Below are 12,513 nucleotides of genomic sequence, written 5' to 3'. Positions count from 1 at the left end.
AAACTTTTTACGAAATATGTAGAAGTATGTATTCCATGTCTCGTGTATTTTTCGTCTAAATCGCTGTATATTTGAAACAGAAATGAAGAAAAACACGTTTGTAAGGTGTTTCTTTTTATTATGCAAGTTAACAAGATATTGCTTTCCCCTATGTGATATGCGATTTTGAAATGTTCTTTTTTAATTTCAGATACAGGAAATATAGAAATGGGTCGAGGTAATGATATAACATCAAAGGAGAAGAAATAAATAGTGAAACTACTGAGAGAAAGGGATAAAACAATTGTAATTTCTAAAACGCTAAATAAAGATCACAGAACAAAAAAAACAAAAAAAACAGGTACAAAACATTGAGAGAGTAAGAATAAGGAAGAAAACGGGTTTCAAGAACATCACAAATAGGGATGAGAGAAAACTCAAAAGAATTATGTGCAAAAGAGGGTGGGTTAACCAGCAAACAAATCTTTGAAGAAACAGGAATCTCTAACATACAAGGGGAAAAAAACGTTGCACAATACTAAAAGAAATAGGCAGAGTTATAAATTTTGTAAAATTGCCTTCTTTACATAAAGTACACGAAGAAGAAAGAGTGACGTGGGCAAAAAAGATATATGAAGACAGACTTTACAAATGTAATTTTTACTGATGAGTGCAGAGCAACATTAGATGAACCTGATGGATGGGAAAGCGGCTGGGTGTTACATGGAAAAAGTCAACCAACATGATTAAGAAGACAGCGAGGTAGTGAAGGAATCATGTTTTGCGCTGTTATTGTTGGAGAAGACATTATAGGTCTATTTAAGGTTGCTGTTGGAGTCAAACTAAATGCTGAAAATCATTGGAAGTTTCTAGATGACAACTTCTTTCATTGGTACAAATCAACAGCGCAATGTTGCAAGTTAAAAATCATCTTTATGCATGATAATGCCCGTCCATACTCTTCCAAACTCACTACTAACCATTCAGCTAAGAAAAATTTCAAAGAACATAAGATAATGGAATGGTACACCCAATCTCCAGATCTAAACCCAATAGAGAATTAGTGGTCAATTATTAAGAAAGATGTATATTCTAATGATAAACAATATCCAAACAAAGATTTACTATGAGAAGCACTAAAAACTGCTGCAAGTAATATTAAAAGTGAGATTGTTGAGAAATTGACAAAATCGGTTGATAAAAGAATATTAAAAGTTATAGATGGAAAAGGAGACTATATAAGGATGTAAAATATATACATAATTATTTGTAAATATAATTATATGATGGAAGATATAAGTAAATATTAATGGTCTGGTTATGTATTGTTCTATATGTAAATCACATTACATGTAGTTTATAGATTTGTTAACTAGCATAATAAAAAGAAACGTGCTTTTCTTCATTTCCGCTTTAAATGTACACTGATTTAGACGAAAAGTACACGAGACATGGGATATATAATCCTGCACATCCCGTAAACATTTCAAGAAAACCAAACAAGGTGGTCAATTATTAAGAAAGATGTATATTCTAATGATTGTATTGAGAAATGATTGACTTGCATAATAAACGGAAACATAGTGTTGCTTGATCTGCCTCAAACAATCTCAGGTTTTGCCATTAGGTGTCAGAAGACGTGGATCAGGTGTCAGAAGACAGGCAGAAACCTTCGTCAAGTCAAGTTCATGGTACAGAATATTCTCGACACTCTCACGAGATATGCTCACTGTATCTGCTATTTGATTTATAGTCAATTGCCTGTCATCCATCACCGTGTGATGAACATAATCAATGTTTTCCTCGGTGGTGGCAGTTTCAGAATGTTCAGACTTTAAGACTCTTCCTTCCGGTCCTAAATTCAGCTGCACAGTTGATAAAGCCGGAGCCCCGTTCCGTAATGTAACAACCATGTCAGAATAAATGTCGTTGATGACTTAACCCTTTTTCTGGATGTAATTGATAACATCACGATGCCAAATTTTGTCCATTTTCAAGAGAAGTTGCTACTAGTTACTTTTGAAGTTTTCTTTGAACTGTAAAATATCAGATTTCCTGGACAGAAGTGATGCTGTCATTAATAAGATTTAAAATTAATGCATGCAAGACTTCACGGTTCTAACATCACATGTTCATAGTCAACCTACGAACTTTTCACCCATCCTCGCATCTCATATACACGACTTCATCTATGTTTTCTTTTCTACTATATGCACAAGGCTTGAAATTTTGGGGGGAGGGGCCAGTCGATTAGATCGACTCCAATATGCAACTGGTACTTAATTTATCGACCTCGAAAGGATAAAAGGGAAAGTCGACCTCGGTGGAATTTGAACTCAGGACGTAGCGACGTGCGAAATACCGCTAAGCATTTCGTCCATTGTGCTAACGGTTCTGCCAGTTCGCCGCCTTACGACTCCATCTATGTTTTTATCTCGTCCGAATTTCATTTGTATTCTATACTGCGTGATTGAGTGCAAAATAATCTAAACCGTTATAAATGACTGTTGATTTGCATACATCAGAGACAGCATATATTATTTTTTGACGTCTAAAGTTTCAGAAAAACATGTCACTGAAACTCTAATTAACAATTAACACCTAATTTTCTGTATCACAATTAATTTTCACTCATTCTTTTAATATCCTCTATCACTCAATGATGACCACCCCTGTCTGGTTTGTAATATATGTAAAACATATATCTCAATGTAAGCAAGGTTTCTAATATTGACCTAATGTGTGGGAGCTATGCTTTCTCAGAAGTGGTTATAACATTCTAAGTATTTTAGAACTAAAGCTAGAATAACTTCCTTATCATTTATCGTTTACTTTTTCAGTCATTCAATTGTGGCCATACTGGTGCACTGCCTTGAAGAGTTTTAGTCGAACAAAATCAACCTCCATTTCTATCGCTCTCTTTTGCTGAGCTGCTATGTTACGAGGGACATAAAAAGTTATAACCGGTTGTCAAGTGACTGAGGAACAGACACGAATAAACACACACACACACACACACACACACACACACACACACACACACACACACACACACACACACACGACAAGTTTGTTTCAGATTCCAGCTACCAAAACCCGATCACAAAGCTTTGGTTGGTTCAGGGCTGCAGCAGAACACACTTGCCCACCCCAAAACCATGTGGTTGGGAAGAAAGCTTCTTACGACGAGAATTAATGCATAAGTTCTATGGTACGGTAAACAATTCTTCCTCTACGTTATTCTTCAAATCAAATCGAGAAAAGTATTTATTCAAGCTTTTGCCGTATATATAAACAACACAGCTGTGTGATTAAGAATATCGTATAGTAACTACTTGTGAATGAATTCGATCCTACAGCATGACACGCAGGGCAAATGCTACCTTCTATCATTGTCTCGATTCGACCAAGACCTCGTGAGTGAAATTTGATAGAGGGAAACTGAATGGAATTCCATTTGACAGACGTCCCTGTTCTCAGATGGTTGACTTAATTTATTATTCGATTTAATGCCAGCATTTAGCGACCATTTGGCCACTACTTGGCCACCACTTGGTCACAACTTGGTCACAGCTTGCCTTCCTTTAGAAGGGTGCACTCTTTTAAAAGACTAACAGCCAGGTTTGTGGTCTGAGGTGAACTTCCTCTGTTCTACCAGCTTCGGAGACCTTGATATGGGTCATGGACACTGCCAGTTTTCTTCTAACGAAACCATTAAGACAAAAGAAAATTTAAAAGACAATCTGATACACTTCTTACGCAATTCTATCTGCCCTTAAATGGTTTTATCTAATTACGTTCAAATAACAATTCTTCTGTTGATATTTCCGTATTTGTTCTCTGAGCTGTATCAGACTACAGTTAATTTACAGCAATATAGGAAATACATTATCATATAGAACTAATGAATTCATACTCTTTGTTTTGTCTTATGTGATAATTTTCTACACCACCAGATGAATTATTCTGACTGAATGAGCATGCGTAGTCATCAGTGAACATGTGGAATTCTGATTGCAATGGAGCTGATGAGATTCAGCTAACTCAAAATAGCGATTATAAGATTGTAAGTCCCAATGGAAAAAAACACTTACCCAGAATTGTTTTAGAACAAAGCTAGAAAAATGTTTTTCTCGTTTATTATTGGTATGGCTTTTTGTAATTCCCTTCGTTCATTAATTGCTATATCAATCCCATAAAATCTTTACGATGGAAATCAAGTGATCGTACATACATACATACATACATACGCACGCATGAATATATGAATGCATTTATGTATGTATAAACAGCTTAATTGGGAGATTATACGTAGTGCCCATTACATCAAACTAATGAGATACAAAAAGGTTGAAATAGCGATGTTTCCATTTCTGCTGTTGTTTCTTGCTATGAACGTAATCAATTAATCTCATAATCTACCCAATGTATAAACAAGCCTTCATAAACTCTCATTAATCAGCATTTGTATGTGTGAAGATATAGAAAGTACAACTATGAATCATTTCAGCTGGTAGCTCTAGAGGTATACATATCTAAGTGCAATCAAACCCAGCTACTAATGGTTGAGTTAAAAGCTAAGCTAAACAGTGATATGTAAAATATTTACTCATAGCAGGGTTGTGTTGCTGTAAGTAGTCACCTGGGTCAAATTAACATTCTGAATAAAATTATTCTGACTTGATATTAAGTGTATACAGTTTAAAAATGGGTGGGATTTTGAATCGTAGCAAATGGGTGTTGAAAGAGTTCATAGTAAAAGAAAAAGACTGACAGTAAAAAAAAAATCAAAAAAAAAAAAAATCAAATAAATAAAAATTGAAAAGCACTGATTGAAGGGCCATTTATTGAATTAATGAATTAATTACTGCTAAGGCCGAGGCTTTCTGTGAAATAAATTAGCTGAAAGTACGAATCTTAATGCACATTTGAGAAGAAAATAATGTACTCACTTTTTTAAGACAGTGAATGACAGGAAAGACACAAGCCCTCATGAATACTTGCTACGCATAGCAGGCGGCTACGAGGGATTAAATATAAAGTCACCGGAAAGTACATGAGAAAAGAATGAGCGAGTTTATATAATCCTTTCTACTGGAGGCACAATGCCACAAGCTTGGTGGGAGGGGACTAGTCGATTACATCGACCCAAGTAAGCAACTGGTACTTAATTTATCGACCCCGAAAGGATGAAAGGCTAAGTCGACCTAGGCGGAATTTGAACTCAGGACGTAGCGACGGGCGAAATGCCGCTAAGCATTTTCCCGGCGTGCTGACGACTCTGTCAGCTCGCTGCTTTTAGCGAGTTTATATAATACCCACATAACCACCATTTACTGATTGAGTGAAAATACCTCCGTTATGCTTTACTAGGAGAGATTTTAGAGTATCTTGGAGAGCGTGCGTGCACCCCCCCCCCCACATTCATATTGTTGACGTCATATGAATTTAAAAACTTTGAAAAAATAGTGTCTAAATATTAGGTTAAAAAAACCCTTTGGACATAAAAGATGGAAGGCTGCTTGTGAGGCTCGAACCCGCATCTCCTGTTAACATGACAAGCTTTCTACAATTAGGCTAAAGCTATCTTTCGAATTCTTTCCAAATACATGGTTGAGAGGAGCTACATAAATACGCTTGTATGTACATACGTACTTGTATAGTTAAATATATGGAGGCGCAATGGCCCAGTGGTTAGGGCAGCAGTCATAGGATCGCGGTTTCGATTCCCAGACCGGGCGTTGTGAATGTTTATTGAGCGAAAACACCTAATGCCCCACAAGGTTCCGGCAGGGGATGGTGGCGAATCCTGCTGTACTCTTTCACCACAGCTTTCTCTCACTCTTACTTCCTGTTTCTGTTGTGCCTGTAACTCAAAGGGTCAGCCTTGTCACACTGTCACGTTGAATATCCCCGTGAACTACGTTAAGGGTACACGTGTCTGTGGAGTGCTCAGCCACTTGCACGTTAATTTCACGAGCAGGCTGTTCCGTTGATTAGATCAACTGGAACCCTCGACGTCGTAAGCGACGAAGTGCCAACAACAACAGTTAAATATATATATATAAGTATGAGCATATAAGCATACGTGCATAAATATACAGCCATTATTGCGTTACCAATAAATATATATTTCTGTGCTGCCTTGTTTGCACATTATGCATTTTCATTGTATATTTTATTCACATCTGTTTCTTCCCGACCTATGGCCTTTAATTACGTGATAGTAACAGCATTTTATGGAACTTTTTAAAATCTATTTTTATATTATATGAGAAACCTACGTGTCTTTGGTCACCGGACTGATAAATGCCTTGGCACGAAATTCTTGACCGTGTAATAATTCTTGTCGTATTTTCCAGCTCATAAAATGTTTGTGATGCAGTAGTCCTTGATAAACAAAACGGCGAGATTGTCATGGATGGAACTTCTTAAATCTTAGGCGTAATCAATGGGAACGGGTTCTGCTGCTAAACACCAGAAATGGAAGCAGCAAGAATAACAACAGTGATTTTGTGAACGGCAACAACTGGCAATAACACAAACAGCAACTACTACAACCATAATCGCCAATGGCTTCCTCGTTACTGCACCGAATGTCAAATTTTTATTGGTACCTTTTACATGATGCTGCCTTTACTCAACTAGGCTCTGCTGACCTCTGAAGGTGCCCCCCCCTCCCACTCAAAAAAAGAGCCGGGAATTCGTGAGCTAAATTCCTAAATTCCTTGTTAGTGAAAAGATTAACGACTACCGTTGAATATAATAGCTTACTGAATATAACTGCTTACAGCAACAGACACTCTCTCTGCATGTCATATTTTATCTCTTTGGATGAAGAGATAACCTGATCTAGTTAAACTATGACCCCGATTAGGTTAAGGTATAACCTGATTACAGTAAGGCATAACCTTAATTAGGTTAAAATACAATCATTTGCTTAGAATGATTTAATTCAGGTTTTATCTCGTAACTTGATTTGTTTAATGTACAATCATTCGAGACTTTGAATCATTGAATTCAATTACACTGGTCAACAAAATAAATATTTCTTATTTTCTGGCATAAATTCTTAGAGCTGTTTTAGACTAATTTTGGAGTGCTAATTCCAAAACTGACTTGAGATTTCTTCAATCACATCACATTTCTGTGCCATCAGTATATACCTTTATTTACCTGAATCATACCAAAACTTTACACCTCTATTTGCGAGAACTTGGCTGGATTGTCAAGCTAATTTTGAATAGTTAGCATGAGTTTTGCTTTTAGACCCTTTCTCTTATTTTCAGATGTGAACTGAACCACTGCGATCTAGTAATGGATACAACATCAAAAAGAAAGAAATGTTGTAATGACCCCGATATCTTCTGTTACATCTGTGTAAACTTCATTCAAAACTGGTTCAAAAGCGCAACATTAGTAACTTTGTCCAGAAGGTATGTCTTGCTTACTTTAAAGCAGCACTTAGAGACCAGGACAAAACCACAAACTTTGCAAAATGCGATATTCAAGTCTGGTTTAGAGAGAACCAACAGATCATGTGGATAACTGCTGCTTCTGCCCTGTGAATGCAAAAGGGTTCAATAAAAAATCCAAACAACACTTGCAATACCCAGATCTTCCATCTGTCCGACAACTGGCTGCAAACTTCGAGGAAATACCTGTACCTGTATTTATTGAGCTGTCACAGATTGATGATGAAGCCCCCAGTTCACCTACTATTGTTGAAAATGAACAGTTTATGCCATCTGATACAGATTGTGATATTTTTTCTCCATGTAGTCAGCCTGAATTTCACTGATCTGGTCAGCATTTGTATTTGTCAAAGCAGTCTACTGAATTATTGGCTTCCAAGCTGCCTGAAAAAGAAAACACTGCTGAAGCCTGGCATATATGTCTACTTTTGTCGTAACAGAGAAATAGAGCTGTGGAAGTACTTCCATTCAGATGGTCAGCTTGTTTATTGTAATGATGTTGAAGGATTTCTTCTCAATATGGAACCGCCGGCATATCTTTCACGTGAGTGGGGACTTTTTATTGACAACTCTAAAAGCAGTTTGAAATGTGTTTTACTTCGCAAAGGGAATGCGTATAGCTCGATTCCAATAGAATACTATTGAAATGAAAAAAGAGTATGCTAACATCAAGATTGTCTGGAGAAGTTGCAATATCATGTTCATAGATGGGTAATTTATGTCGATTTGAAAATGGTAAACCTTTTACTGGGCCAGCAAGAAGATTACTCTAAGTGCCCTTGTTTTCCTGTTCTACTGGGACAGTATGGAAAGAAAGGATCACTGGGTGAAAAAAGAATGGTCCCAAGAAATAGCTTGATGCCGGGTGACAAGAACATCCTTAATGATCCTCTGATTGATAGTAAAAACATCGTCTTCCTCTCATTGCACATAAAACTTTGTGTGACTAAGCAATTCCTCAAAGCTTTTAACCACAATGGAGACTACTTCAGATATATGTATATATGTACCACCATTACAAGTCCCAGTAACAAGAAGAAGGCAGGGATATTTAATGGACCTCAAATAAGAACACTGCAATGAGTGCAGCGGGGGCTAGAGCTTGGAGTGCCTTCTCTAATGTGGTGCGGAAGTTCCTTGGGAACAGGAAAGCTGACAGCTATCAAGAGATTATGGAGGAGCTGTTCTTGAGCTTGCAGGTACTTGAATGTAGAATGAGCATTAAATTGCACGGCATAACTACAGAGTTGTACCCCCCAGACTTTGGAAGGTCATAACTTTCAGAAAAATGAATATTTTTTAATGAAATCTTCTATACATATAGTATTTATTATGTAGATTCCGAATATATAAAAATGGCCGGTGAAAGTGTTTTGGAATGGGGGTGGGGGACAATTTTCGGAAATTCCAACAAAGTCCACTTAAATTCTTCTTAACTTCCAGGAAAATTAATATTTTTTCGTGAGATTTTCTACAAATATACCTTGATGTATGTACATTTTGAGCATGTAGAAATTTTGAAGGAAACAACTGCAGGTTATTTTTGAGAAGCGTTCCCCACTCGGTGGTGTTTCGGAGCAAGTCGTCCTTATTTGTTTCATTTTTCTCTATTGTGTGCGTATGTGCATCCGTAGATTTGTAATGAAGTAATACGCTGCTTCTGTTCTCTTCTACTTCTCTACTAGAAACGTTTACTTTGAAATTTACTTCTATTGAGAAAAAAATAATCGTGTGCATGTTATTTTTAACGTAAGTTTTCTTATTACGGCTTCTCTTTTCTGCTTATTACTTCATTAAAAATCTACGGATGCACATACGCACACAATAGAGAAAAATGAAACAAATATGGACGACTTGCTCCGAAACACCACCGAGTGGGGAACGCTTCTCAAAAATAACCTGCAGTTGTTTCCTTCAAAATTTCTACATGCTCAAAATGTACATACATCAAGGTATATTTGTAGAAAATCTCACGAAAAAATATTAATTTTCCTGGAAGTTAAGAAGAATTTAAGTGGACTTTGTTGGAATTTCCGAAAATTGTCCCCCACCCCCATTCCAAAACACTTTCACCGGCCATTTTTGTATATTCGGAATCTACATAATAAATACTATATGTATAGAAGATTTCATTAAAAAATATTCATTTTTCTGAAAGTTATGACCTTCCAAAGTCGGGGGGGGGGGAGGTACAACTCTGTAGTTATGCCAATTGCACTACTTACAGTCACTTGGATGAGTTTCTAGAGAAACTGGGTGATGTTGGTGAAGAACAAGGTGAACGCTTTCATCAAGAAGTAAAATTAATGGAAAAACGCTACCAAGGCCGATGGGACTCAAACATGATGGCAGATTACTGCTGAAGCTTGATGAGAAATATTCTAGAAACTGTGCACGGGAGGTTGTCAAAAAAGAGGAAGTTCTTGCAGAAATAAGATGATCAGAATAAATGACTATAATGAATAGAGAGTTTATATTCATATTTTGTTATCACCAAGCTTAATTCTCACTTGCTAATGTGCTTTTACTCCCACAAATTTGTACTTTGATTTATTAGATAAAAAAGGAAGACATATTGTCTATTAAAATTTGCATCTTCATATGTTGAATTCTTTCTTAATGAGTATTAAATAAGTCTTTCTAGCAAAATTAGGAAGTTTTACTTCTCAAAAATCTGATTTGACAAACAAAATCTGATGCCGGATTTGGACTCAGTACTCCAAAATTAGCTAGAAACCGTTGATAAACCTTGTACCAGACAACATGTGTTGACCAGTGTTATTGCTCAGTGTTATTGTCGCCAAACCAACTCGCTTTAGGCAACAAACTGGTAGAATCGATTAACAATTGAATGTATAGAATGCTCCATCGTATTTGTTCTTGCTCTCTACTCTCAGAGTTCAAATCCCGCTGATGCCAACTTTATTGTTTATCCTTTTGGGGGGGGGGGGGTGGAAATAATGCCCCAACGCAGAACGATGGGTTGGTGGAACTGTTAGAAGTGCAGGGAAAGATGTTTTGCGGTTTCTATTCCGGCTCTCTACGTTCTGACAACGACACCTGAGACGACACTGATACCAAGCTATATCGGATCAAGTTGGTGTTCTCTCTTCTGGATAAACATCGATGCCGTGGAGAAAAGGAGAAATTTACAACGAATTTCTTCCTCGAAATATCTTGCCAAGGCTTACACATACATGTGTAAAATTCAGGGTCAGCTTTGACAAATGGATGCCCTATAAAGATTACCAGCCCTATAAAGCATGTGGAACATAACTAGGTTTGTTAGATACACCCTATGGAATTTGTATGATGTAATATATTTCTCCATCGGTTACACACACACACACACACACACACACACACACACACACACACACACACATATATATATATATATATATATATATATATATATATATGGCGGGGGCAGCCTGACCCTCCTTCAGTTACGATAACGAAGGCTCCAGTCGATTCGATCAACAGAACAGCCTGCTCGTGAAATTAATGAACAAGTGATTGAGCACTCGACAGACATGCGTACCAATTTCAATTTCTTTGTTGCCCACCAGGAGCTAAACATAGAAATGGACAGAACAACTGATGGGATCAGTAAATCGATATGATTTTACATAAAATATGACTTTTAAAAATTAAATGAAATATATAAAAAAAATCGAATGAAATTAACAATACAGGAACAATACAAATGAGGCGATGATCATGCCACACTCCCACCCCACAAGCCCCAATCTATCACTGGTACCTTTTTTGTTCTTTTTTTTTCCCGTCTATTCACACGGTTCCTTGCACGCACAACACTCGTGCAACACGCTTCCATCCCTTAACGAAGTTCTCAGAGAGGCTCAGCGTGACACATTACAGGTACAACTCATTTTTGTCAGCTGAATGGACTGGAATAATCTGAAATAGTGTTTTATTTTTTTGTTTACTAATGACATTTACATTTATTTTTATGGATCACAAAAGCGTCGGACAAAATACTTTAGTATATTAAGTTAAGATCCTTGTTCCACGAGTTCAAATCTCACCCAGCTCGGCTTGTTTGTTTTTCTTTCACCCATCTGGATCAGTGTTTCTCAACCTTTTTATCCTTGCGTAACCCTTAAAATAAATTACATGTCCCAAGGAACTCATGCACAAAGAAAATTATATACCATATCTTTGTTTTTTCTTAATGTGGCACAGAAGAGACAATACATAGCAGACAAAACTTGGGGGTCAAAATAGCGTATGGATAATGAAAAGGTGGAAATTATAAAAATGGTGTGATGGATACGGGGTCTCCCACAATCATGCATCATCACTGATCTTTTAGAATCACTGGTACTTTCGTTCAAGTCATCTCACACACGTAACAAGGCATACACTCTTCATTTACAACATATAACAATTAATGAAACTGACATTCAATCATCTCGCACATATAGCAAGGCATTCGCTCTTCATTCACAGTACGAGACAGACAAAATGGGTTGAAACAACACATGATTAAATAACTGGTGAAAAAGGAACATTGTATTGTCTTTTGAGTTCGCTGGTGAGGATGGTCTAATTATGGGGTAATACGTGAATTTGTCTGTATGTTTAGCTAGGGTGGTTTATTTCCCCCCGGTGTTGCTGGTGGTGAAATATTTTCTTTGAATGGATTATATGTGGCTTGTGGGGTGTTTCTTTTGAAATAAGAGTAAAGATGTTTAGTAAAAGTTCTCTGTAAATGTCCGATGTCATTTGGGTGTTATTCTTTTAAGTCTGCGTATGAGATATTGTCTATGTATATAAATTTCATATTTTCCGGTATGTTTGAGTATGTTGGGGATGCATATGGGGGTGGTGTGTTCATTTTTATTCATTACTTCTACTAAGTTGTTGTTCGTGTTATGTTTATTACTATACCTGGGGGTAATGGGTTGGGTGTTTGAGTTTTGTTTGTGTGTGGGGGTTAATGCGGGTGTTTCGGTGTTTTTGCATGTAGTGTGTGTGGGGGAAGTATTCATCCTCTTGCGTCTTTTTTTTTTTGGCTTCCCTCTAGTCGCTC

This window comes from Octopus bimaculoides, chromosome 6 (genome assembly GCF_046866305.1).
Source record: "Octopus bimaculoides isolate indiv1 chromosome 6, ASM4686630v1, whole genome shotgun sequence".
NCBI lineage: Eukaryota > Metazoa > Mollusca > Cephalopoda > Octopoda > Octopodidae > Octopus > Octopus bimaculoides.
The sequence above is the reverse complement of the archived record's forward strand: the minus strand, read 5'-3'. Positions refer to the sequence as shown.